General features: G+C 54.0%; 1 long non-coding RNA gene across 3 annotated transcripts in view; it reads right to left on the bottom strand.

The window, feature by feature from the left end:
- The window catches only part of LOC116283684 (uncharacterized), a 29,609-nt gene extending 5,542 nt beyond the window's left edge, over positions 1-24,067 (bottom strand). For 2 of the 3 annotated variants that reach the window (XR_012060055.1, XR_012060056.1), the window contains exons 1-3: positions 23,931-24,067; positions 14,590-14,686; positions 471-540 (exon numbers count right to left, since the gene is read on the bottom strand). This is a non-coding gene — a long non-coding RNA (uncharacterized lncRNA). The remainder of the gene's footprint in view (positions 1-470; positions 541-14,589; positions 14,687-23,930) is intronic. The other variant, XR_012060057.1, reaches the window with a different exon arrangement.
- Between the last annotated feature and the right edge of the window lie 615 nt (positions 24,068-24,682).

Here is a 24,682-nt window from a genome sequence, read left to right as displayed (position 1 = left end):
GAGGAGAAAGGAGGAAGAGACTTTCTGAAACCCTGGCTTCTACTAGCACCTGAGCTGGCTCTGCTGGGAAAATTGCAACTGTCACAGCTTCTTCCAATTGATCCTTCAAACCCCATGAACAGCTTCTTCCAATTGATCCTTCAAACCCCAGAACAAAGTCACCTCCTCCTGGAAGCCTCCCTGATTCACACGAAAGGAACTATTTGTTCATTGTACATACTGACATAGTTTAATACTGTTAAACATACTGAGGAGAGACACATCGTGCCTGGTGGGAACTTTGTTTCTCTGTGGGACTCTCTCCACTCTGTGTTTTGTTTTCTTATTTCTGTGTGTCACTCTCACTGTATCTAAACCTCTTCAGGCTGGGAAGCGGGTCTGCCCGCTTAGATGGATGAATGGATGGACGGATGGGAGGTGATGCAGAGGGAAGAGCTCAGGGTCATGAATCAGGGGCCTTGAATGCTCACCTGGTTTCTCTGAACATTCACCGTGACTTTGAGAAAGGCAAAAGCCCTCTCTGAGCTTCAATTTCCCCGTCTGTAAAATGGGAGAGCAGGGTTAGGTGGTGTCTGAGGTCTCGTGCAGCTCCGGCACCCTCATCCTACTATTCTCCATGGTGTCCAATGGAATAACCCTGTCTATATCCTCTAAGGTCCCTTCCTCCTGTGTGCACATGGTTGGGGACTGTGATGAATGTGCGGGGAGCCCTTGGCACAACTCTCTGGTCTTTGTTTCCCAGCCTTTCCACTGCCTCCCACCTCTTCCATACCCGTTTCTTGGCTGTAGTCTCCTTAATTCTGCTTTCACATCTTTTTGTTCTCCATCCCTTTTCTTGCCTTTTCTAGGCTGGCATCCTACCCATTAGGAGCTCACAGCAAGTGCCACCGGCCTCCCTTCCCCTCCCTTCCCTCTCCCAGGCCCACCTGCTTCAGGAGCCCCCTCCCCATGGGCCTCCCCATCTCGTCCCAGCAGCTCCAGTCCCGAAAGGTTAAGCTAATAGCAGCTCCTTTCCCATCAGCTGCTCTTGTTTGCTCTACATAATTGCAGGAGAGAGGGGCTGAGAGGGGGCCTGGGCCCTGAGTGGTAGCGGGTATAGAGGGAGGGGGTTGTGAAGCCTTGTCCCTGGGAAGGGGGGCTGAGGGCAGGTGGCATTCACAGAAATGGGATGGTAGGCTGTGGGGGAGCTGATCTTATGGGACAAGAACTGGGCAGAAGGCCCAGCTGTGGCAGAGCTGCCTGGAGAAGGGGGAAGGGGGTCCAGAGAAGAGTGACAGAGACACTGCCGCTCCTGGGAGGGAAATAATAACAACAACCAGAGCCCGGAGTGTTCATCAAGCACGACTGCGCGTCAGACCCTGCACTGGGCACCTTGCTGGCTTTATCTCCCCGATCTTCACAACAACCCAAGGAAGCAGGTCCAGATCTTGTGTCCATTTTTTCTCTTGTGCCCAATTTACAGGGAACTGAGGCTCCAGGAGGTTAAATCATTGCCCGAGGCCTCATGTTGCTAAGTGGCAGAGACTCAAACAGAGACTGCTCTAAATCAGTTCTTCTGCTCAGAGAGGGTCAGTGCTTGCAGGGACCTGGGAGGCCTACACATTGTCCAGAGAGGCAGAGGGAAAGGGATTTGTCCAAAGTCGCAGGGCAAGTTGTTGCCACAGCCGGCCTGAGGATTCAGGTCTGGTGCAGAGGTGTTGCTCCTGGTCTGAGCCTGTCCTCCTGGAGACTTCCTGTGGATGGAGGTCTCAGGGGAGGGGTGATAAGGCAGGCCGCAGGCCTCCCTGGGAGGAGGGTGTGGAGGCCGAGTGGGCGGGGTGTGTGCACGTGTGTAGCGTGAAGGAGGCACACCTGGAGATGCCACCTCTCTGCCAGGGAGTGGCAGCCCTGGCCTCCTGCTGATTTGAACATCTTCAATAATTCCTCAGGGACACAGCAGTGAGCAGAAGATGGGGTGGGCAGTGGCAGTGAATTTAGGCCAGCCTTGAAAAATTGGAGACAGGAAATCAGTGTGCTTGGTCCTCATCCTGAGCCCTCTCAGTTGCAGACTTGGGGCCATGCTGGCCTGCACATTCCTGCCTCTCCTCTCAGGTCTGGGGCACTGAAGATCTGCTCTTATTAGGATAACCTGCCTCTTGTTTTCCTCCCAAGGGATGGATACTCTTGGGGTAGGTACTGTCTCCCCCTTTAGACTTGGGGTCTTCCCAAGGCAGGGATTGTTATCTCTCTCATCAAATTGGGCTCCCAGGGCAGAGGGATTGAGTCTCCCCATCAGACCAACACTCACCTAAGGCAAAGATCGTGCCTCCCTCATCAGATTCCTTCCCACTCCAGCCTGTACCTCTGTGATCTGATGGTCGCAGCAGCAGCAGCATTGACTCCATCCTGACTGGCCCCTTGCCTCCCTCCTCAATACCACCCCAGCATTGAGTTATCCTGTCCTTTCCTGACTTCCTGGGTTCCCACCAGACTCCTTGCAGTGACCTGCTACCAAGGGATGCAGCTCTCCCAAGAGGTCGCTCTTCCTTCAGCTTGGCCTTAGCAATGGTCAACATGACAGCTACTTCCCTTAACCTCATGGTAAGCATCCAAATGCCCCTGGCTGGTCCTGGCCATTTCCCACATTTGCACCATTGATGGGACCCCTGATGACAATATAGGTGCAGGGTTGGTGGGTGGTGTGTGCCTCAGAGGCCATCTTCCTTGAGAGAAGATCTTCCATACTGTGCTTGGACACCTCCAGCCCAGGGCACTCAGCACCCTTTGGAAGATTTCTCTTGTAGAGAACTGCATGTTTTCTGGAGAAAATGTCCAAGAAGCCAAAACCCATCTCCTTGTGACAATCCCATGCAAACCTGATATTCCCTGCACGTCTGCCTGCAAGTCTGCAGTTTGCCCAGAGCTGGGGTGCTCCATTCAAGAGTTGCATCTCACTGCCTTTCATGGATGCCCCAACCCCAACATCTGCAGCTCACTCCATGCCCAGGTGCATGTACCTGAGTCCCATCAGCACCGCAGGGGGCAGCTGTGAGGGGCCAGGTGAGCAGATGGTCTCATTTGTATTCTGAGCGGTCAGGCTATGCCACAGCTTTCTCCGTGAGAACTCCATCGTCTCCCCCAGCTCCACCTTTCGAAGCTTCTCCCAGCAGCATCAATAATGGGAATCGATTCATCAATGAGTATCCTGGCCTTGAGGCCCACAGCCCCTGTGGAGCTCTGCTGCATCCCTAAGCACTTCAGCTCCCTGCCCACTTCATCCCCCAAGTCCCATGCATCACTTCTAGGACCCTGGCCCTGCCCTTTCCCTCTGCCACAATCCCAAGAGACTAAGCCTTCACCTTAGCCCCAGGACAGTTTTGCTTTGACTCAGCCAGAAGTGTAGCCCTAGGCTGGAGGAAGCCCTGGGGCAGGGAACCAGGGGTTGAGCTCAGGTTGCTTTATCAGGTACCAAGCAAAGTAGCCTTCAGAGCATGGGAACTGATAACTTTGTCCCAACTTTCAAATACTGACTGCAACATCTACCTCTTAACACTGATTAATCAAGTGATCATCCCCGGCAGTACTGACCAACCGGTGACTCAGCCCACCACTGATGGCCCCATGCCCAGCTGATGCAGGAAAACGGATGTGGGAAGTGAGGAAGGCCATGTCCCAGGTCTTGGTGGAGCCCTTGGAACGCACCTTGCCTTGGCTTCATGCAGGAAAGAATTCAAGTGCGAGCCACAGTTGAGTGAAGGTAGAGTTACTTAGAGAGATACATATTGCATAGAGGGTAAGGCAAGAGAAAGGCAAGGAAAGAGGTGTAGGAATTGCGTGCTCAGGTTAAAGTAGAAGTCGGTACACACTCCATAGACAGAGTGCGGGCCGTCTCCAAAAAGGAGGGAGCGAAAAAGGGTAGCCAGTCATGGTGTTGCCAGTTTTTATAGGCTTGGTAGCTTCACATGCCCACAGGTGGGACCATTCCAACTACCCTGGGGAAGGGGCTGGGATTCCCAGGAATTGGGCCACCGCTCACTCTTTGACCTTTTGTGGTTAGCCTTGGGGCTGTCGTGGTGCCTGCCAGCATGTTATTGATCATGGTAATATGTTACAATGAGCATATAATGAAGCTCAAGGTCTACTAGAAGTCAAACCTCCTGCCATCTTAATCCTCAAGGCCAACTGGGAGTTGAATCTTCCACTATTTTGGTGTTAATTGCTGTGTCATTCCTTGAATGGCTGTGCCCTGCCCCCTTCTATCCTGCCTCACAACCAACAATCTAATATCGATAACCCCTGATGGCCCGACATCAATATGTTAACACATCCTTTCAAAGCTGGCCACCCATCACTAACATCTCTACCTCAACATTCAGTAATCACCCTCTCTGCAGATTTCCCCAAACTGTAGCCACTCTCCACTGCCCATGTAGGATTCTACCTAACAGGGTCCCCACCCCTATCAGTGATTATCACTGTTGCTTTCTGCTGGACCCTGTGCTTTTGCAACTCTTAGATATCTGCTGGTCACAGCTGGACTGCCCTAACCCTGCCTGGACAGTCATCTGAACTTCCTTCGGCTTCTGGGTCCTGTCCCATCAGCCAGTGTGGAGCCTTTTGTGTCTCCAGTCCTGTGCCTCTCCATCTGACCAGGCCCTCATGGCTCCTCCCAGCCAGCACTGACCATCTACATAGAGTTTGGTAGGGAAGGGCTTTTCTCACTGTCCTTGGAGAAGTCTGCTGCTGCTTGCTGGACATCTCCATCACCCCCCCACCGGCCCGCTCCCTTCAGAGTATTAGTTGCTAGGAGTGACCATCTGTGGAGGGTCATGGCTCTGGGCTGGGCTGATCTCACAGGGAAAACCCTAAGATTGCTGCTTTTGATGTGAGCTGTAGGTGGAAGGAGGCACCTCTCCCTGCCCGCCTCCTCCCAGAGCCAAGGGAAGGGTGGGGGCGGGGGTTCAAGGTGAAGCAGTCCGGGGAAGGCTCTGAGAGGATAGGATGGACTGGAAGTGAGAGAGGACACAGAGGAGGACGCTAAAAGCAGGGACGGGCACTTGCTGGGCAAGGGGAGGAAGAAGCAAGGAGCTAAGAAATGGCTGAGAGGTGGAAAGTGGGCGCAGTTCTCAGCACACGGGTCTGTGCACTGCCCGGCTACTCTCGCCCCTTCCTCCTGCCCCTGCTTAATGGAAGGCTCCGTGGAGGCTCATACAGAGCCACTGCTCCTGATCCCCCTTCATCAAAGACTCAGCACCAGGGCCATTAATTAGATGAGGGAGCAGCTGCTCTGGGGCCAAGTGACAGGAAATCACTCTGTCCCTGGAAGCTCTGGTCCAGCCCTGGCCCCAGGGTTGGGAGGCTGTCTATCCACCCTCATCCTCTGTGGGGCCGTCCAGGGACTCGCATTAGCCAACTGTGATCCTTTGCCTGTGGCCAACTTTGGAGCCAGGGACCAGGACCATACTCCAGGGGGAAACTGGCTCCTGGATTTAACTCTGGCATGCTTTGTGTCCACGGTCAGGTCATATCCCTTAGTTTCCTTATCGTTCCAACGGGGAGGCTCGGTTCCTCTTTCAATGAAGTTGCTGCCCCAGCTGTGCTGAGGGATGATCTTTGAGCTCCTCCTTTCCTCTCCGGGGCACTGCCACAGGCTCCCTGTCAGTTGTCCCAAGCTGAAATTGCCTGATGGCAATGACTTCTCCTGGATTCTGAACCCTTTTCCTGCTCTTTAGCCCCACCTTGGGGATCCGAGGAGAGTCACTGTCTGCCCAGGTGGTGGAGAGGAGGACACTCACAGGACGGCAGGGAGGGAGAGAGGGCTCTGGGGCTGCAAAGCTGCTCAAGGCCAGCTGGCTCAGAGCAGAGGACGAATCAGGGGACACACAGGGGGCTTTGGGAGCTGAAAGGATTGGAGAAGGAGGAGACGGAAAAATGGCCAGGAGTCAAGATACCTGTCACCCCCAGGTGATGGGGCAGAGCTCCTAGAGTGTCCCTCCACCACTAGAACTTCCTGAGTAGGCAAGTAGGAGACAAAAATGCTGCAGTGGTACCTTCCAGCTGCACAAGTCTCCAAGGCCGTGTGTCTAAGGCTGACCAGGGAACAACCACATGCTGCGCTGTCTGCTGTGGGGGTGGGGATGATTGGGATGGTTAAGATGTGGCTCCTGATGGACAGGCCCTTACTTTCCAGTGGAGGAGATGGGACTCTTGTCCAAGAAACCACAGGAGTGCAGCATCCACTGAACCTCCATGTGTAAATATTCACACACATAAACACTCACACTCAAGGGAGATGGCAGGAGTGAGGTTGCTGTGTGGGACCAACCACGGGAGGTCGAGGAAGGAAGAACCCCAGGAGGATGCCAACAGCTAGAAAAGTCTCAGCAGGAGATGGGAGTTAGTTTGGGTCTTTGGGATTACACAGGACATGGATCTGCGGAGGGCTGATGGAAAAGGCATTCCAGGCAGAAGGAGCAGCCTGTGCAGACAAATAGGGGAAGATGGGGGCCTGGGGGGGAATAGGTAACCAGCTCTGAGAAGCCTAGAGTGCAGGCAAGATGTGGAAGAAGCTGGAGCGTGTGGCTAAGGGACCTCTTGAATACTCTTTCAAGGCATGAACGTTATTTTCTGACCCTCAGATCTGAGTATTTGCTGATTGGTTAGGTGTGCTTAAGGGCCTGATGGGGCAGGGTGTTTGAAATATGGGTCATCTTGGAAAAGCAGGTATTTTTGACTATGGAAACTTTTCTCTTGTGTTTTTCCCACTCCTTCCCCCATTGCAGGTCATACTAGTTGGATTCTGGGGCCCATCTTCTAGGAGCCCGAATCCCCAGGGGCAGATGGAATTGGGGGTCCCACTTCCCCAGGAACACAGTTAAGGCCCTGGTGTCCTCCCCCTGACTCTGCCCATCTGTCCTAGGCTGAGCTGCCTTTCTACTTCTCTAGCTAAAACCCAATCCCATTCCTGCTGGTCCCAGGGCTCCCCCCAACAGGACAGAAATCAATGAGCAATTTGCTGCTATTTGTAGATCTTTCCTTGCTGGCCCCCAGCCTCAGCCGATTTTGACCAAATTCGGCCCTACCTCCCTCTTTGGTCAGATGGACAGGCACTGACCCAGCCACGTGGAGCCTGGTACCCAGTACCTGGGGGGATGGGGGTGGGGAGTGGGTCACAATCCAGAGGCCCATGCAGGTGACAGAGCTGATTCTTTACCTGAGTAAACTCCTGAGAATCTAGAGGCAATAAGGACAAAGCAAAGCATCAGCCAGCCCAGGAATCTGCATTTTAAAAAACCCTCCAAGGGATTCAGATGAGGCTGGCACAGGTATTGCTGGGAAATTAATAGCATTGGCCATTGTCAGCCTTCCTTCCACTTGCTAGCTGTGAGACCTCACTGACCTTCTCTGTGTCTCAGTATCCTCATCTGTAAAACGAGGGCAATGATAGCTTTAGCCTCCGAGGGTGATCCAGAGGATTAGCAGAGAAAATGCAGGCATAGGGCTTAACTCAAAGCCTAGCACTTAATAGGCATTCAATAAATGATTGATGACAACGGCAAGCAAGTCTAAGGGCTCTGAGCACCAGCACACTGGCCTTCCCTGGGGGTCCCTGCGTGGTAAGCCTGGTATAAGCCTGGTACCTGCCCCAGAGTAGCGCACCCATGCCCCCTCCCACTGCACTGGAGGCCCATTACGAGTCCCTGTGTGGTAGATGGGAGAGGCCTCTTGGGGATGTGCAGAGGTGGACATGATCTCTAGGTATGGAAGGAAATAAAACTTTGACTCCCTGGGGAATCCTGACCCCAAGTCAGAAGGCTGCTTGAGGAAGCTGTAAGATGCTTCCTATTGAAGGGGTCAGAAAGGGGCCCAGTGGGAGACTAGACACCCCTAGGTGGTCCATTCCTAATGTTACAGGGAAGGTCATAGGGAGCCTGGGGTGGTGGTGGGAAGGGGAGGGGTAGTAAGGCAGAGGAAAGCTGGATGCTTCCTTCCTGTGGGGGCTGGTAGCCAATTCTAGAACTTCATTCAGCCTTTTCTCTGACTCAAAGGAACCCCGAGGTGCCCACTCCTCACCTCCAGAGACACAGGCTATAATAGTTACAGGTGGGGATTTTAGCTCAGCTTACCTGGGTTTCTTTTTTCAAATTCATTGAAGCATAATTTGCATACAATAAAATGCACACATTTTAAGTGTTCAATCTGATGAGTTCTGACAAATTTATATGTACATATAACCACCCCTACAAACAGGATATAGAACATTTTCATCATCCCAAAAAGCTCCCTCGTGCCCCATCCCAGTCGATCCCCAACCTTCCCCCAGCCCCAGGCAACTACTGATCTGCTTTCTGTCACTATAAATTAGATTTGTCTTTTCTAGAGTTTCATATAAATAGAATTATGTAATATGTACTCTTGGTATCTGCCCACTTTTTTTTTCACTTTTCATAATGTTTATGAGATTCATCTGTGTTGTTGTTTTGCCAGTTCATACCTTTTTACTGCCAAATAAGGAATATATGACAATTTGACCATCTGTTGATGGACATTTGTGTTGTCTCTAGGTTTGGGCTGTTGTGAATCAGGCTGCTGTGAACATGCGTGTACAAGTCTGTACGTGAACATATGTTTTCATTTTCTTGAGAAAATAGCTAAGAGTGAAATGGCTGGGTCCTATGGTAATTGTTTAACTTTTTAAGACACTGACAAACTGTTTTCTGAAGTAGCAGTAGTGTTGTACATTTCTACTCTCAGTGTATGAGCGTTCCAGTTGCTCCACAATCTCTCCAACGCTTAGCATGGTTAGTCTTCTAATGGGTGCACAGTGGTATTTGTTGTGGCTTTAATTTGCATTTCCCTGATAATGAGTGATGGCCAATATCTTTTTCATGTGCATGTTGGCCATTCTATAGCTCCTTCTAACCACTTGACGATTAGATTGTTTGTCTTCTTCTTATTGAGTTGTTCACAAAGCCCTTTGTCAGATACATGTATTGCAAATATTCTCTCCTGGGCTGTGGCTTGCCTTATTATTTTCTTAGTTGTCTAAATCTTGAGTCTGCTAGTTCCATGTGTGCAATCTTGAGCAAATAACTTAGTCTTTCTGACCCTTAGTTTCCCCATCAGTAGAATGAGAATAATAGGATGTATGACACAGAAGTATTGTGACATTTAACTTAGTTTATGTGTGAAGTGCCTGAACCCAGAGGAGGTCCTCAACTCCTAGTATCCATTACTGCTATTCTTCTCAGGCAGCTGATGGCCTCTCCTTCACCTCTCCTGGGTCTGACCCTGATGTGGTAATCTCTTTTCTGTCCATCTGGCTCCTGAGGATCCCACTGGCAGCCAAGGCAGGGGCTGGAAGGGGGCAGGATGACTTCTGACAGCATCCCACATGAGGCTGGGCCTCCATCCATCCTGGCTGTTGGCCAGATACATAGATTTTGGGGCCAGGGGACCACAGAGTGCTGGGCCCAGAGGTCCATCACCTGGAGCTTTGGAGAAAGGGAAAGTGATTCTGGGAACCCACAACTCCTACCTGTGGTCCCATAATTGTTCATGCACACCTACAATCCCTTAGGCACAAAATCACTGCACATGCATGCAAGCCCATTGCACTCCACCTGGCACCAGCACAGATTCAGACACTTACACCAAGAGTGAAATGCAGTGATTGCCTGCCCCCAGCTCCCATTGCCACTGATCAGGAGTGGCAGGCTCACTGGCAGACCATGTATAATTCAGAGGTTTGACTCAAAATAGGTCTATTCAGGCTCAGCCTCTTGGACAGGAGAGGAGGAGCAGCAGGAGAAGAAAGGGGATGGGGATAGTGACCCCAGTGGAGACTCTAGAGTCTGCCTCCCACTCGGGGTGCCAGGGCAGAGCCTAGGGAGAAAGAGGAGCCTGTAGGGCTCCTTTCCCAAGTTGAGGGGGCCCCTCTTCTCCCTCCCCGACTCACATCCCCAAATTCTCCAGCCTAGGGAGAAAGTGTCCCCCGAGGGCCAGCTGGGAGGGCAGCCTGGAGAGCTGCTCTGCCCACTCGGGCCAGTCACACCTGCTAGGTCCTGGAGTCCCCACCTGCACGTCTCCAGCTCCCTGACACTTCCTCAGGGCCCAGGGTGAGGGACAATGCTTAGTTCTCAGGCGTCTTTGTCCTAAGCCTCAGGTCTTCACCATACCAATCAATCAGTTGATAAGTCCACAAATATTTACTGAGCCCTCTCGTGGGCAAGGCTAGGGCCTAGGACATTGGAGGGCACCCACGCTGTACACAGAGGCTCACAACTTGCTGAGAAAGCAGGATATTCACAGAAAGGACAAGGACAGGCCAGGAAAGGACAGGTCACCAGGGTCAGGGATAGGGGTTACATGAAGGCTTCCAGCTGAAGAACTAAATTGCACCAGGCCTCCTGGATGAAGGTTGGGATTTGGGGAGGTGAGAGGGTGGGAGGCGGGGAGCATGAGCTGGATAGGGGTGCTGGAAGGTTCAAGGCAGTCTGGATGTCAATGAGAAGACTGGCTGATGGAACTGGGGTCATGTGAGGAAGTCATGGGGGTGGCCTGGCGTGTCCTTCACCCTCCATAGTTCAGCAGGGACAGGGAGCACACCATATACAATCCCCTGGGGCTTTCACTCAAGATTCTGTCACATGGTGACACTAACCATTCTGCTTTGGTGTCAGCCTACTTGGGTTCAAATCCTGAGATGGCTACTTCACTGCCCCAAGGCCTTGGGCAAGTGACAAAACTGTACTTGTATCCTCACTTGCTACATGGGGGGAATAACAGTCCCTACCCCATGGCCTTGGTGAAGGGATACGTAAGAAAGGCACAGTTGATGCTCAGCCAAGGGGCCACCCTGACTGTCTCATCGACCATGCCTTCCCCACCCGGGCAGAGAAGCGGCAGTACCCAGTGCCTCCAGGACCCAGGGAGCTGACCCTGGGAGGGTGCTACTGCCCAAGCATGAGAGATGGTGCCACCAGATAGAAAGCAAGAGGGCTTCTTGGCAGAGGAGGCCTCTGAGCTATGATTTGATTCAAGGCACCTGACTCCAGAACACCTCTAGGCAAAGTGGACTAGTGGGCCCATGTCCTGGGGGCCACGTTATCCGTGGGGCACGACGCTCCCCGGGATGCCATGGGAGTCCCATGGAGCTCTGATTTTGCTTTGCTGTGTTTTCTCCCTGAAGAAAGTCAGCGTGTGGGTTGCTTTGACCTTAGGCTCTGGAGGGGTCCCTCCCTCCCTCCTCACTACCTGAGTCTCCATCTCTCGGGGCCTCTGAATCAGTCTCTCCACCACTCTCTGCCTCCACCTCTCTTAGTCTCACTAATTTTGTCTTTCTTCCTGTCTCGCCCTCCCTCCCTCCCTCATTCCAAGTCTCTCTCAGGCTCCTGTTCCATCTTCCCTACCTCTCCTTTGCTCTCCTGTCTCTCCAGGGACCTCCCCAAACTCCGGGCTCTCTTCCTGGGACTGGATGCAGCTGGGGAGCAGGGAGGGGGTGCTGCCTCTGAGGGGCCCGCCCCAGGCCCAGCCCTATCGATTAGGGCTCTCTTCAGAGGGAGGGAGACATCAATGACTCTGCTACAAGCCCTGCCAGCGCTGCTAATATTAGCCCGGGAAGGCAGCTCACTGATGGATTAGGAGAAATTAAGAATTCAGATTCTGTAATTTGAATTGGAGGGCCGCTGCTCGCTGACAGCTCATACTTCCCCAGAAATTAACGAGTGAAGGAGGGATGGCAGTGCCGGTTTTCCTCTTTGACAATATAATTTTCCCCTGTGATCTGAACCTTTGAAACCTCAGCCCTAAGCAGGCACTCGCCTGGAGGGTGGGCTCCTGTTTGTCTCAGATCTTATCCAAGATCCTCTTGAATTCCAGAAATTCCTGGGAACTGGCCTCCTCATTCCCGACAGAGCCCCTTGGTGCTCTCAGTGTGAGGTCAGCCCACGCTGGGGGAGAGGCCAGAGGATCCCCAAAGGACAGGCTGTGGGGCACAGGCAGACCTTGCTTCCCGTTCCTCCTGGCTCCTTGTGACCCTGGGAGTGTCTGAACCTGTCCGTCTTCAGCTCAGGACCCTAGTTTATAAAATGCAGAGTACAGCTGCCCCCTCCAGGGTGTGTTGTGAGACACAGAACGTGCTGTTTACCTTCCTTCTCTCTCCCTCCCTGCCTCTCGTCCCTGGGCATCTCGGCTGTGTGGTCCTTCTGGAAGCCCACCAACCTCTCCATGGCCAAACCGTGCCCAAACGCCCTTCCTGCAGGAAGTCCACCTGGCTTCGTCCTATCGAGACTAATGGCTCCTGAGTGCTCGAGGCCTTATTTCTTCACCATTTTCCTGTGAAGTCTCAAAGTTCCAGGTTATTCCTGGAAGGGGTGTCCTTTCTCCCAGAAGATTGTCAGCTTCCCTGAGGTAGAACTGGCACAGAGCTTAGCACCCAGTATATGCTCAATTACTGGTGACTGAATTTAACCAACACTTTTTATTCCCTTTGCGCCTGCCTAATTGTCCCTCCACCCATGCCCACCAAGTGCCTGGTCAGTGCTTGCTGATGACTGGCAGATGCTGGGATCCGCCAGGGCCTGGCCAGTCCTGCCTGTAACCCCAGTGCCGGTGTCAGGGAGTGAGGTGCAGGGGGGCACATTCACTCCTGCTGTGATTAGCTCCCCAGAGAACATTCTCCAAGATGGCAGCTTATAAGCAACTTTTTAAAATTGTTGACACAGTGTCTCTTAAGGCAACGGGTAGAAGTCTTTGGAGAGAGTTCTGGGAAGGCCAGACCTTGAGACACACAGAGATAGAGTCACAGGTGACCCTTCCCTTGTCCCTCTTCCAGATCCCTCAACCTTTGGGGCACACCCCGCCCCTGCCCTCCTGCCCCAACCCAGGCTTACTCTCTCTACCTGGCACCTGGCTGCACTCTGGCTCAGGGATAGGGAGGGACCTTCTCAGCCGCCAGGGCAGAAGGGCCTTGCATGGCTTGGAACCCACAGAATTGGCCACTGAGGATCTAGGGTTGGATGTCCCCAGCATCATGGAGGACACACACAGAATCAGCTGAAATGTCTTCCTTCAGAGCTGGGTGGGACCCTAGGGGTCACCTAGGATCAACCCTCTCTTTGACAGCTCGGGAAACTGAGGCTTAGAAAGATTACTATGTAGTGAAACCCAATTATCTGTCTAATAGACAGAAAGCTGGCAGAGTGACCCCTGGAGCAGGTAATCCCAAATCCCTCTAGAAGGATCTGCTGGATTCTGGAGAATCAGAAGCTCTTTCCAATTCTGCTTCCTTAGGGCTAGTGTTTGAGCAAGAGTTTACCCTCCACCCCAGGGTGGGCTGGGGCTGGAGGCAGAGAAAAAAGATTGACAGAAAAACAGTTTTCTAAGTGACTGAGGGTCACAGTGACTGAGGGTGCTTTGGGCAGGAAACACAGCTGCTGGAATCCTGTCTGCTCCCCCAACTTGCTTGCCCGGGCAGCCCCCTACTAGCACCACCACCAAAGTTTTCTCCTCTGCTGAGATTAACACCAGATGCAGGATGAGTATCAGGGAGAGGGTTGGGGTCTGGGGAGAGTGGCTGGGAAGCATCTATTGCCATTCAAGGCTCAGGGGCTAGCGGGCTCCTGCCTGCCATTCCCATGCCGCTGCTCCCGCACCTGCCCCCGCATGGCCCCTCTGGTGCCCAAATCGCCTTTTCCCAGATCCAATTAAAACGGTGTTTGGAGCAAGGTTGAAATAATCACCTAATCATTTTCTCCAGTAAAGTTACTGGCTAGAACCCGATTTGAAGGCTGAGCTGGTAATTGAACCTGAGCAGTGGCAATAGCAGAGGAGCTGGGGGGAGTGGTGGGGGCTCTTCCTGGGTTTCAGAGGCTCCTGGCTGTGATCACCCCTCCCACCGCAGCAGCGGGGGTGTCACAAGCCCCACTCCTATTGACCATCACCAACTCACTCACTTTCTCTGGTCACTGGGTTCTCTTGGGGCTGCAGGGCTCCCAGGCCACAATAGGAGACAGCAGGTCCACAGGCACTGTCATCAGACTTTCTCAAGTCACAGGCCATGTGCCCAAAGTCACCCATGAGGTGGAGCAAATCTAGGACTCCACCCAGGTCTACTCTCCAGCTAGTGCTCTGTCTCCACTCCAGGCCTCTTGTCTCCCTAGGAAGCCCCGGTACCCCAGAGCTACATCCTCCCCACCCTCTCCTGCCCTGCCCACCCCTCAACTCCCATGATTCCCTGGGTCAGCCCCACCACATTCTCCCAGCAAGGGGAGAAGGGCTTACTTGCTTGCTTTCTGGTACAATGGCGCATGCACGCCGTGGATTCCCTGGGCACCCACCCACCGCTGAAATGCCCACACTGGGCTGCTTTGCCCTGACTTGCAGGGTCCTTCCTCCCAGAACTAAGACTGGGGATCAGAATGTCTGCCACTTGTGGCGGTTTATTTGTATCTTCTTTCTTTCCTTCTGCGAATTTTCATTATGTCCTTACTGCACGTGAAGCCCTGAGCAGGATGCAGGGATGAGCGGGGATTGACAGCGCAGCAGCTGCCCTCGTGGCCCAATGGAGATGTGAACAAGTGAACTCCAACACAATGGGAGGGCCCTTACCTGCAGCTGGAGAGACAGGGGGCTTCCTGGCTGAAATACCCTCTAAGTCGAGGCCTCAAAGCTGAAGAGGAGTTTTTTCCCAAGATGAATGCAATAGCTGGGAAGCAAGAAAAAGCCAGGTGTCATCTTGGGCAAAGCTGGTCTCAGTTTCTTCATGTCTAGAACAGACTCCCAACTCTGTTTGCCTCTGAGGATTCTGGAGAGGAGTGGCTAAGGATGTACTCTGTGAGATGGAAAATTCTGTTCCACTGATTATTGTTGTTAACGGAGGGCATTTGTTCCCCAGCCTAGACAAGGGGACAGAGTCCGTGGGAGGGGTGGGTCAGTGGTCAGGGTTGGGGGAGGCTGGAGGTGTGGGGAAGTGGAACCCAGGGCTTGCTCTGCAGAGCCCTTGTGGCTATTTGGGACTGGGATCCAGCAGCCATGGGTAGGGTTAGGGGAAGGGCCTCTGCCATCTGGCTGGGAGCTGTGGGGGGTGGGGGCAGCCCTGGAGTTGGTGGCTGCTGGCTGGGCTAAGCCTGGCTCCTATGGTCAGTGTCCAGCTTCCACATGGCCTGTACTTTCTGGGCCTTGGGCACCCCAGTCCATGGGGGTCAAGGTGAGACTCGAGGGGGTCTAGTCCCATTTCTGCACCTCTCAGGCAATCAATACCTGCTCTGCCCTCCCTGCCTTCAGCAGGCTTGATGCCAGAAGTGTCATTCTGGATCTGACCAGCAGGCCAAGAGAGCCCACAGAGCACCCCTCACCCATGAGGACTCTGGAGGAGACCTAACCCCGGGCAGGGTTTGTGCTCCCCTCACCAGTGGCCCCAACCACTGGGCTTCCTGCCCCCTGGGCCCTCCAAAGCTCATGCCTGTGGCCCCCATGCCCTTCCTGGCACAGCTGGCCTCCTGGTCAGCAGCTGCAGGGGTGAGTCACAGCTCTCATTAGAGCTTAATTAATCAATTGAGTTAATCAGACAGCTGAGGTGTGCTGTGGTTGCAGATGGGGGCTTAAAAGAGAAAGCCAGAGTGGGAAGGGCCAGGTCAGGTGAGCTAGGCTGGCAGGGCCAGGGTTGGCGGCGGAGTCTGGAGGGTTGCCCAGGGAGGAGGACACTAGCCAAGTCCGCACCTGAGGTCCCAGGAAAGGAGGATGAATGGGCTCAGCCAAGGCCCAGGATGGGCCCCCTGAAAGGTGCCCTTTGCTGGGTGCCAGAGACAGCTCCCGAGAAAGGAGAAAGCAGGACCTCTTCCACCCCAGCTTCCTCTCTCATTTTTTATCTTGTCACGTGTGTCTCTGAGAGCTATCTGAAATCCTTATTTGAATGGAGTGGGGAAAGGAAAGAAAGGAAAAAAAAAGACAAAGAAAAGGTAGATCCTCACATTCCCAGGGATCCCAGCCCTATGGGGAAGGCAAATGTCTCCTGGGAACACAGACAGAGATCTTGACTCAGAGATAGAGAGACACGTCTCTACAGTCAAGCGGCTCAGGCTCTGGACATCTGCACTAGAGGGAGTGGGGGGGTCAGAAGGATCAGAGCCAAGGGCGGGCCAGAGTCCAGGAAGAATATTGGGAGGAGGGGAGCATGTGAGCAGAGTTTCCATTGTGATTTGCAAAATGTTGTTTTATCTGTTTTATTCTCACATCTGACCTTGGTTATTACCTTGGGGGCTGGGAGAGGTGGGCAAGATGGGAAGTGTGATGGGAAATGGATTCAGAGAGGAGGAATCGCAGATACCCCCAGTAGGCCCTGCCTTCCAGGAGCTTACAGTTTCCACAGGGCAACAAGCTAAGTGCCATCTCTAGTGACCCAGAGTCTGAGGCTGTGAGAGATAAGGGTCTAGGGTGTGGTACACGCAAGGGACTATGGGAAACGGACTAGAGGAAGGCAGGCATTTCTGAGGCTGAGAAAGGCTTCACAGAAGAGGTGGCATGTGAGCCAGGTTCTGCAGGCCTTGAGATACCTCTGAGTAGGAGGGGACGTGGAGAGGAAAGATGTTCCAGGAGAAAACCGCCTGGGTGCAGGCAGGGAGGGTGGGCTGTATACGGCAGGTTAGTTGGCCCCATAAGCTGGGCTGGAAACAAGGTTCCTGTCTGTGTCAGAAAGAGAGGGCTTCATGGTGGGAGGGCTCTTTAAATTTCACACCCATGTGTCTATAGCCGAATTTGGTAGGCAAGGGGAGTCACTGCAAGTCTCTAACTGGTAGGAATGGGTTTACAGCAGTTTTAGAAAGAGGATGTCTGTGGATTTGCTCTGTGCAGGATGATACCAAGATAGAAGAGACCTGAAACAGGAAGAGAGAGAGAGAGTGTGTGTGTGTACACTTGTGTATGTGTGTATATGTGGTTATGCATATATATATGTGTGTGTGTGTATATGTGAGGGTGTGTGTGTCTAGAGCAGTAGTGCTCACTCTTTCAGGAGTCACAGATCCATCTAAACCTTGACAAAAGCTTAGACCCTTAGTTTAGAAAAATGCACAGTCTCAAGGTTTAGCCTTCAATGATGGGGATAGGAGGTGTGTTCACAGATCTCCTGAAACCCATTTGCTGGACCTTCTAGGGTTTAGATCTCCTAAAACCCCAGCTCTCCCCTTTAGTTGCAGAGTCTGCAGGCTATAACTGAAGGCTCACCATGGCCCTCAGGCCCCAGCAGACGAGCTGGGGGCGCTAGGTCCTAGGCAGCTAGAGCCTCTCCCCACAGCCTTCCCCTGGCAGGACAGCTCTGCAGCCAGGACAGGGAGGACCAGTGGGTAATAGGGGCTGAGGCCACTTGGACACAGGACCTGCCAGCCCGGGTGTGAGAGTTCCAAGCTGCCAGGCCCCCTTCCCTGGCTTCCAGCATAAGCAGAAAATGTCAAGCGAGACCCAGGAGGGCTGCCTCCCTGCCAGCACTGAGTGTCCTTCATGAAATTGCCCTGAAACAGTCCTGTTCTCTCCTTCCCACGAATCCTAGTGCTCAGAGCTGCTGAGAAACGGGACCCAGGTGTCCCGGCCCCAAAGCAGGGAGCTCCAGCTAAGCCGTTTCTGGGTGTGCTGTGTGGTTCCTGGGCAATCACACCTTTCCTGAGCCTCTGCTCCTGCCCTCTTCCTGCAGCAAAATCTCGCCTCCCCTGGAAGTAGGGTGGCCCCTGCAGACCCGGACAACATGCCCAGCAAAAGCCACCTAGGATGGGCGGCCTTGGGAGGGGCTCCCCTACCCTCCCTTCTAACTTTCTCTTTTCCTTGCACATGCTCCTGGCTTCCCAAGCATACATTCTTTGTGCGGGAAATATTTTACCCTTGCTGAAACAGTGTAGATCATGATCATCCCTGTTTGATTGACAGTGGAGCTCAGACAGGGGCCTTGCCTCAGATCCCACAGCCGGAAAGCAGAAGCACAAGGAATGAAAAGTTTCCAAGCCCAGCTGGCAGGCTCTTCCCTCTACACTAGGCTGCTCCAAGGGCCGGGGAATGTCAGAAATGGGAGCTCGGTGTCCACCCCAACCCCAGGTCCTGCCCAGGGGATTGAACCCAGGACCTTGTGCAAGCTAAGCATGCACTCTACCACTGAGCTACACCACACACCTTTGCACATTTTTAATGTGGCTACTAAAACATTTCAAAGCTCATATGTGGCTTGCATTATATTTCTGTTGGACAGAGCTGCTCTTGATAGCATTGGCCCCTCACCCCTGTACACTGTGTTGTATAATCTCATTAACAACTCTGTGAGATGAGACAAGTGGGGTGACCTGTTCCATTTGACTGATAAGGAAGGTGGGACTCTGTGTGGTCAAATGACTCCGTCAAGGTTATACAGCCAGGAAGGGTGGAGGCTAGATACAAAGGGGTGGAGGTTTTTCTGACTGAGACCCGCTTTCCAAGACAATCCAGAGAGATGCGTCTCTCTCCAAGTTGGCTTTGACCTGCCCTGGACCACTCAGTCCTCCCAGCCCCCGCTGAAGACACTCCCCTCCACCCCCACACTCTGGGAAGCTCCTGCTAGAAACACCCCTCTGAAAGCCCCATTAAAACTAAGGGCTCTTGGTCCTCCATTGAAGCCAGAGTCTGATCTCACATTAGACGCTGGCCTATGATTCCTGCATCAAAGCTGGTGCCTTTGCCCTGTCGTTGCTGGCATGCTCATTTGTACCTGCCGCCATTCACATAAGTGCCCCAGAGCAAAAGAAGCTCTGGCCACGCTTGCTGGGACACACCCACTGTCCCTCCCACTGGTGATCATCCCTGCGCCCTCCCCACCTGTGTTCTACCCCTTTAGCCGCCTCCTTGGAGATGAACATATTCAATGAGGCTAAGGGACTGTTTCTTTAATTTTCCCCCTTGTCCGTCCCTGGAACGTGATAAAAATACCCAGCATTGATCTTTTTTTCTTCCCCTTCTGCCGGGGATAGTGTTTACCGAGGTGTCAATCAGGAGAAGAATTTGGCTTCCTAATTTCTCTTCTCGTCCCTGGGGGCCATGCATCTCCCCGCCTCACATGGACACTGAGCTGGAATCAAGGTTACTAATAATCCCCCAGCACACACAGACACCGAGAGCACATATATTAAAGTCATATATTGATTTATATTTTCGGGTCCCTCTGCCTTTCTGCCCAGCCTCAGCCTTTCTCTCTGCCAAGGAGAAAAAAGAATTACACAGCTATATTTATCACCAAGATGTTTAGTGTAAAGAGCATTGTGTCCGAAAGTAATTCCCATCTCAGCCCTCTTTGGGGGTATTTTTTTTTTAAATAGTGTAGTCTCGCCCATCCATAAGCGTTTATCTTTTATTGTCCATTCTTTAACTTTTCCCTGAAGGAAGAAGTGAGACATTTAAGGTAGACTGTCAGATGGACTTCCTGATTTGACAAACAGTGGCTGTCATCCCCAAGGAGCCTGGTGGAGTTGTCTTGCCTGTGGAGATAATAATCCTGTTGCAGGTGTGGGAAGGAGGGGTGGGTAGGAGGTGTGTGGAAGGTGAGGCAATGGATTCAGTAACTTCTAGAGGTCACCTACCAGTCCAAATGGCACCTCGTCATTAGTGACTCACCACCTATGGTCCCATTTCACAGTTGGGAAAATCAAGAAGGTGAGGAGTTAGTTTACTTTCCACTGGGGTTTCAGCCTTTGCTTCCATTTGGACCCTAAGTTTGATGGGGGAAAAAAAACATTCCTCCAGGCATAAGTGACTCCTGCCCTGAGGAGTCCAGGCGAGAGCACAGGTCTCTGGGTGGGGGGAGGTGGAACTGGGAAGGAGGACAGCCTGGAGATTCTCATTCTTTAAGGTGAGATAGAGGAAAGGAAGTGCTCTCAGAGCACTAAGCCTCCCCCCACACCTCTCCTCCCACCCAGAACACTTGTCACTCTGTTTGGCAGGGCAGCCATTTAAAAATGTCAAACTATTTGACTCCAGTTCCCTCAAGGGAGCTCTTGGAATGGAAGCAATGCTGAACATGGGGACTCACACACAGACTCAGCACCATTTTCTTCATGCTCGTTGGAGAGTTTCCTTCCTTCACCCATCCATCATCTCTTTTATTTTTCACGAAAGCTCTGGGAGGGAGAGGGTGTCAGCCTCATTTTACACGTGGGGAAACTGAGGTTAAATAACATGCCCAGGGTCATACAGCAGGGAAAAGGAAGCCTCGACAACAACTCAACTTCCCAATTCCTCTGCAGAGCTCACCTCCATGCCCCTACCATGGGCGCAGCCTCCTGGTACTCAGCCTTTGGTGACCTTCAGATCTCTCCAGTCGGCTTTGCTGGCCTAGCTTTAGGGTCCTGGGTGTCTCGGCTCACCTCCAGGCCCAACTAGCTCTTCATCCTTGGTACTGGACAAGCAGTTCCTCTTCAGAATGTGCCCAGATGCACCTGGGCTAGGGGTCAAAACCTTCCCTGATGGAGCCTGACCTCGGTCCCCTCGCCTGCCCAGCTTCTGCCAGGGACTCAGGGGGGTTGGCTGCCCCCTGAGTGCCCTTTGGTATTTTCCAGAAGCTAGGTTGAGGTGTTTACAACCCAGTGTCCTTCACTTCATTCTGGAAACTATTTTACCCCCTAGCAGGGCAGAGAAGTAGAGCCATGATATGCCAGCCAGGGCACATTTATGGTGTTGACCAGCACAATAACCCTGCAAGGGGAAGTTTGAACCGCATGATGGGGAAACCCAGGCTCAGGGAGCAAAAGTAACATCTCCTAGGTCACCCAGAGGGTGAGAGGGGTTACTAGGGTTGAGTCAAGTACGTGCGACCCAAAGTCCTTGCTTTGGAGCTCCCTCTTTATCTCACTGCCCCTCCCAGGCTGTCCCCATTAGACAGGCTGGGTGAGGGCAGGGGCCAGACAGCACAGGGCGCAGCGGGAATCAGCAACGAGGATGCTCTAGGGGAACTTCTCCCATTGAAAATCTGTTCCCCTCGCGGCCACGGGTGATGTATGGCTGGAGCTGATGAGAAACGTGCAGCGGAAAAGAGGGGGGCGGCGCGGGCGGGGGCAGCGCGGCATTGAGATTCCGCGGGGCGCAGGGGGGCGGCGCAGGCCCTGACACGGGTCGGGTAATTGATCTGGAGGTGCCAATTTGCAGCAACTAAATATTTGGTTTCTGCCTTTGCCCGCTCCGCACTCTGCTCAAACAAACTTCAATTAAAAGCGAAAAGCGAGCGGTGGCGGGGCGGCGCGCCCGGGTCCCCGCGGTCCGATCGATGGCGCCGAGCCTGTGGGCTGCCCAGCGCGGCGCGCCGGGCTGGGGGCACCGCGGACGAGGGCGGGCCTGGCGCCCTCTTCCGGATCGCTGAGCACCGGGCGCCCGGCCCGTGAAGGCGGTGCTTTCAGCTCGGAGCCGTGGCTTGATCTCAGCCCCGCAGAGCAGAGGAGGGCGCCCGCTTTTTTTTTTTTTTTTGCCAAATGGGGGACACATACAGAGCCAACCTTGACACTCCCACTCCGTATGGACGTCCAATCCTGTGTGCTCCGGCAGGGATCGCAGAGAAGGAGGGGCCCCAAGGCACTGACCCTCTCTCCCAATGCACCCACTACTTTGATGATGGCCTTGCTAGTCACCAGCATTCACTCAGCATCTTTCCTGAGCATCGCTGGGTGCCTGGTGCACTAGGCAAAGAGTCTATCTCCTCTCCAGCGTCTGCCCTGCTGTCTACCCTTGGGTTGGCCAAATAGCCAAGAGGGTGAATCCACCCAAGGCACAACCTCTGGTGGGGCCTGAAGGAGAGGGTCTGGAATGGGGAGGAGCAGCCAGATGCTGGGGAATTGGGGAGGGGGCCTGGGGAGGTGGCTACAGCCTGGAGCAGGGGAAAGGATCATTGGGCCACAGCTGCCTAATATTGGGGTTCAAGACAAACACAGCAACAGTAGCCATCCAGTGGGTGGACTTAGTCCCTGGGGAAGTTTATGTCCATCAAGCATCTTTCACTACTTTGGGAGAGAGACCCCAGTGCTGGTAAAAGGAGCTAATCATTGGTGCTGGGAAGCAGGGAGACCTCAGGTTCTGCTGGGTAGGGCAGCCTAGGGGGTAGTTAAGACAGTTCTGGGAAAGATGTGAGGAGGGATGGAGGTGGGGGTGGAGTTGATAAAGAGGCATCAAGTCAGCACAGAAGGTAGGAGTAGATCAAATGGATGGAAAGTGGGAGGAGGAGGGCTGGGGTCCTTTCATCTGAGTGAAAGCTTCTTGAGGGCCAGAGCTGGGAAGTAAGGCAGAGGGGCTGGGAAGGTAAGTGAGGAGGTCCTTGTCCCCTCCCACGTTACTGTGTCCCACCTTCTGGGGTGGAAGGATGCTTCCAGACTTACCCCTTCACCAAGTGAGGCTGTTGCAGGTCCCCTCAGCTGCAGGCTGCAGCCCCTTTCCTCCCCTCCTCCCTTTTAAACCTCTTTTCCCTGGTCCCCAGGATCCCATTGGTCTGTGGCTGGGTGTGGAAGCACAGGTCCTAGCTGTGTGGGCCCCAGCTTCCAGGTACTCAGATGGTCCTGGGGGGCCCCCCTGGGCCATGGAGATCTGGATGCCATCCTCATTCCCAAACACAGGGCTCTGGGGGAGATTGGTCTCACCATCCCTCTTCTGTCCCCCTCTACTCCAAGCAGATGCCCCACCTCCTGGGCCCTCCTCATCAGCCCTCAGTCCCCAGTTCTCTTTGTGGCTTGAGACAAGAGTCTCTTCACAGAGTAGCTGGATCCAGAGCTCCCTGTGAGGATGAGGACGACCCCCTACGCTGACCGCCCCCAGACGCCTCCCCATCTACCCCTGCTCTCCCACTCTAGTCCCTCCCTGGGGCTGCAGCATTACCCACCTGAAGCCAGAGCCCCTTCCCACCTGTAAGCTGGGACGTACTCCCTCACATTCCCTCCCTCGCTCTCCCTGGGCGCTGAGCTGTGGAGCAGAATGATTTCCTGTAATTGGCCAGCAATCCGGCTGCCCGACTTGTTCTATCGACATGCTGGTTAGCTGGAAATTGTATTGGAATCTGAGCGACAGGGAGGGGAGGAGAGGGAGCAAAGGAAAGAGGCTCTTTGGGCCCCAGCTGGGTGCAGCCTCAGCTCTTCTGGTGGCACAGAGGAGCCACCGGCCACATCTCCCCTCCAGGGGAAGGAGAAGGAGAGCAGCCCACAGCGCGTCACCACCTCCTTTGTCTTGCTCCTCTCTCACCATCTCTGGGGCCTCCCCTGCCCACCCCATGTGGCCCTGTGGCCTCAGGTCATTACTGCCACCCCATTTCCTCCCCTAGGATTGGTTCCTTCTGACCTGGAGTACCTTTGTGAGGACGAGGGGCGCCCAGCAGCCCTGACTGTCCCCCTCCCATCCAATTTCTAGCCATGGTGGTTCATTAGGGAGTGTCACAAACCTTCCCATGCTCCTCCCTTCACCCTCCCCAAGGACAGAGAGAGACTGAACATCTGAGAAAGAGTTGACAGTAACTCCTAGATAAAGACCCAAGTAGTCCTTAATGGGGGCAGTGCAGGTAGTGGGAGGGGCATTGTGCTGGGAGTCCAGAGCCCGGTGATTACACCTGTTGGTTACTTGGGCCTCTGTGTCTCAACCTCTGAGCCTCTAAAATTCTTGCCTGGCCTCCTGCCTTCCTTCTTAGCGTTCAAGGAGGTTAACTGCGGAAATGCGCTTTGCAAACTGCTCTGCTAATTAGCCTCGGGCCAGCCTGGGCCTGGGGATAGAGGTGGTTTTAGGGGCCAGCCTGTCCCCTTCCTCCCTCACCCAAGGCCGGTGCGCCTGCAGCCCTCGCCGGCCTCTTTATTGCTCCGCTCCCGGGTGGTGAGGCCCAAAGTGAGGGGGATGGAGCGCAGGGCCTGAGCGCGCGGCTGGAGGGTGAGACGCCTGGGTCGCATGCCAGGCCCCCTCGCACGGGGTGGAATGGGGACACATACCTCCGCCCCGCGGCGCCCGGGTTGCGGGGGGCTCGCAGCTCCAGCAAAGAGGACGCGGCGAGCTTGTTATTTAGCGTCCGGGGCTGGACAGCGTCCCTGCGTCGCCGCCGCTGCCCCTGGGCGGGGCATCTGACGCGGTCCGCAGCCCCGGAGGAGAGGCGGGAACCGCACCGGGAGAAAAGTTAGTAACCGCTCGGCAAGCGTCCGCCGTCGAGGCCCGACCCCAACCCGGGTGGGTGCTGCCACCTGCCGGCCGGAGGGGAAGCCGCCAGCCCGGGTTCGGGGCTGGGGCTCCCGGTGGTCCGGCTCCTGCTCTTTCCTCCAGAGCAACCTAGACGTGAAGTCACGCCCCGGGGAAAGTAGGTCTCCTTGTAAGGCCGCCTTGGGCCACCAAGTGTGGGAAAGGGAGGCCGTGGGGAGGCAGGCAAGAGGAAGGGGAGTAGGAGCTGTAGCGGGACCAGGGCAGAGGAGGACAGATGGTGTTTTCTCCACACCCTCCAGGCCGGCGGTCCTCTGACATTCTTGCATCACTCAGCAGATTGGGTCAGGGAAGAAAATAATTCTTTTCAACTTCACACTTTGCGAAGGATTTTTGCCATCCTCCATTTATTAAGTTCTTTGATGTAAGCATCATGAAGCCTACTTGAAGGAATAAACCAAAGGCAGGTCACATAAGTAGGAGACATAGCCCAGTGGACCAGAGCGATCCCAGGTCTGCTCCTCCTGGGGAGGCCCAGGGGCACAGCGGGCAG

Source organism: Vicugna pacos, chromosome 16 (assembly GCF_048564905.1).
Source record: "Vicugna pacos chromosome 16, VicPac4, whole genome shotgun sequence".
Lineage (NCBI taxonomy): Eukaryota > Metazoa > Chordata > Mammalia > Artiodactyla > Camelidae > Vicugna > Vicugna pacos.
The sequence above is the reverse complement of the archived record's forward strand: the minus strand, read 5'-3'. Positions and strand labels throughout refer to the sequence as shown.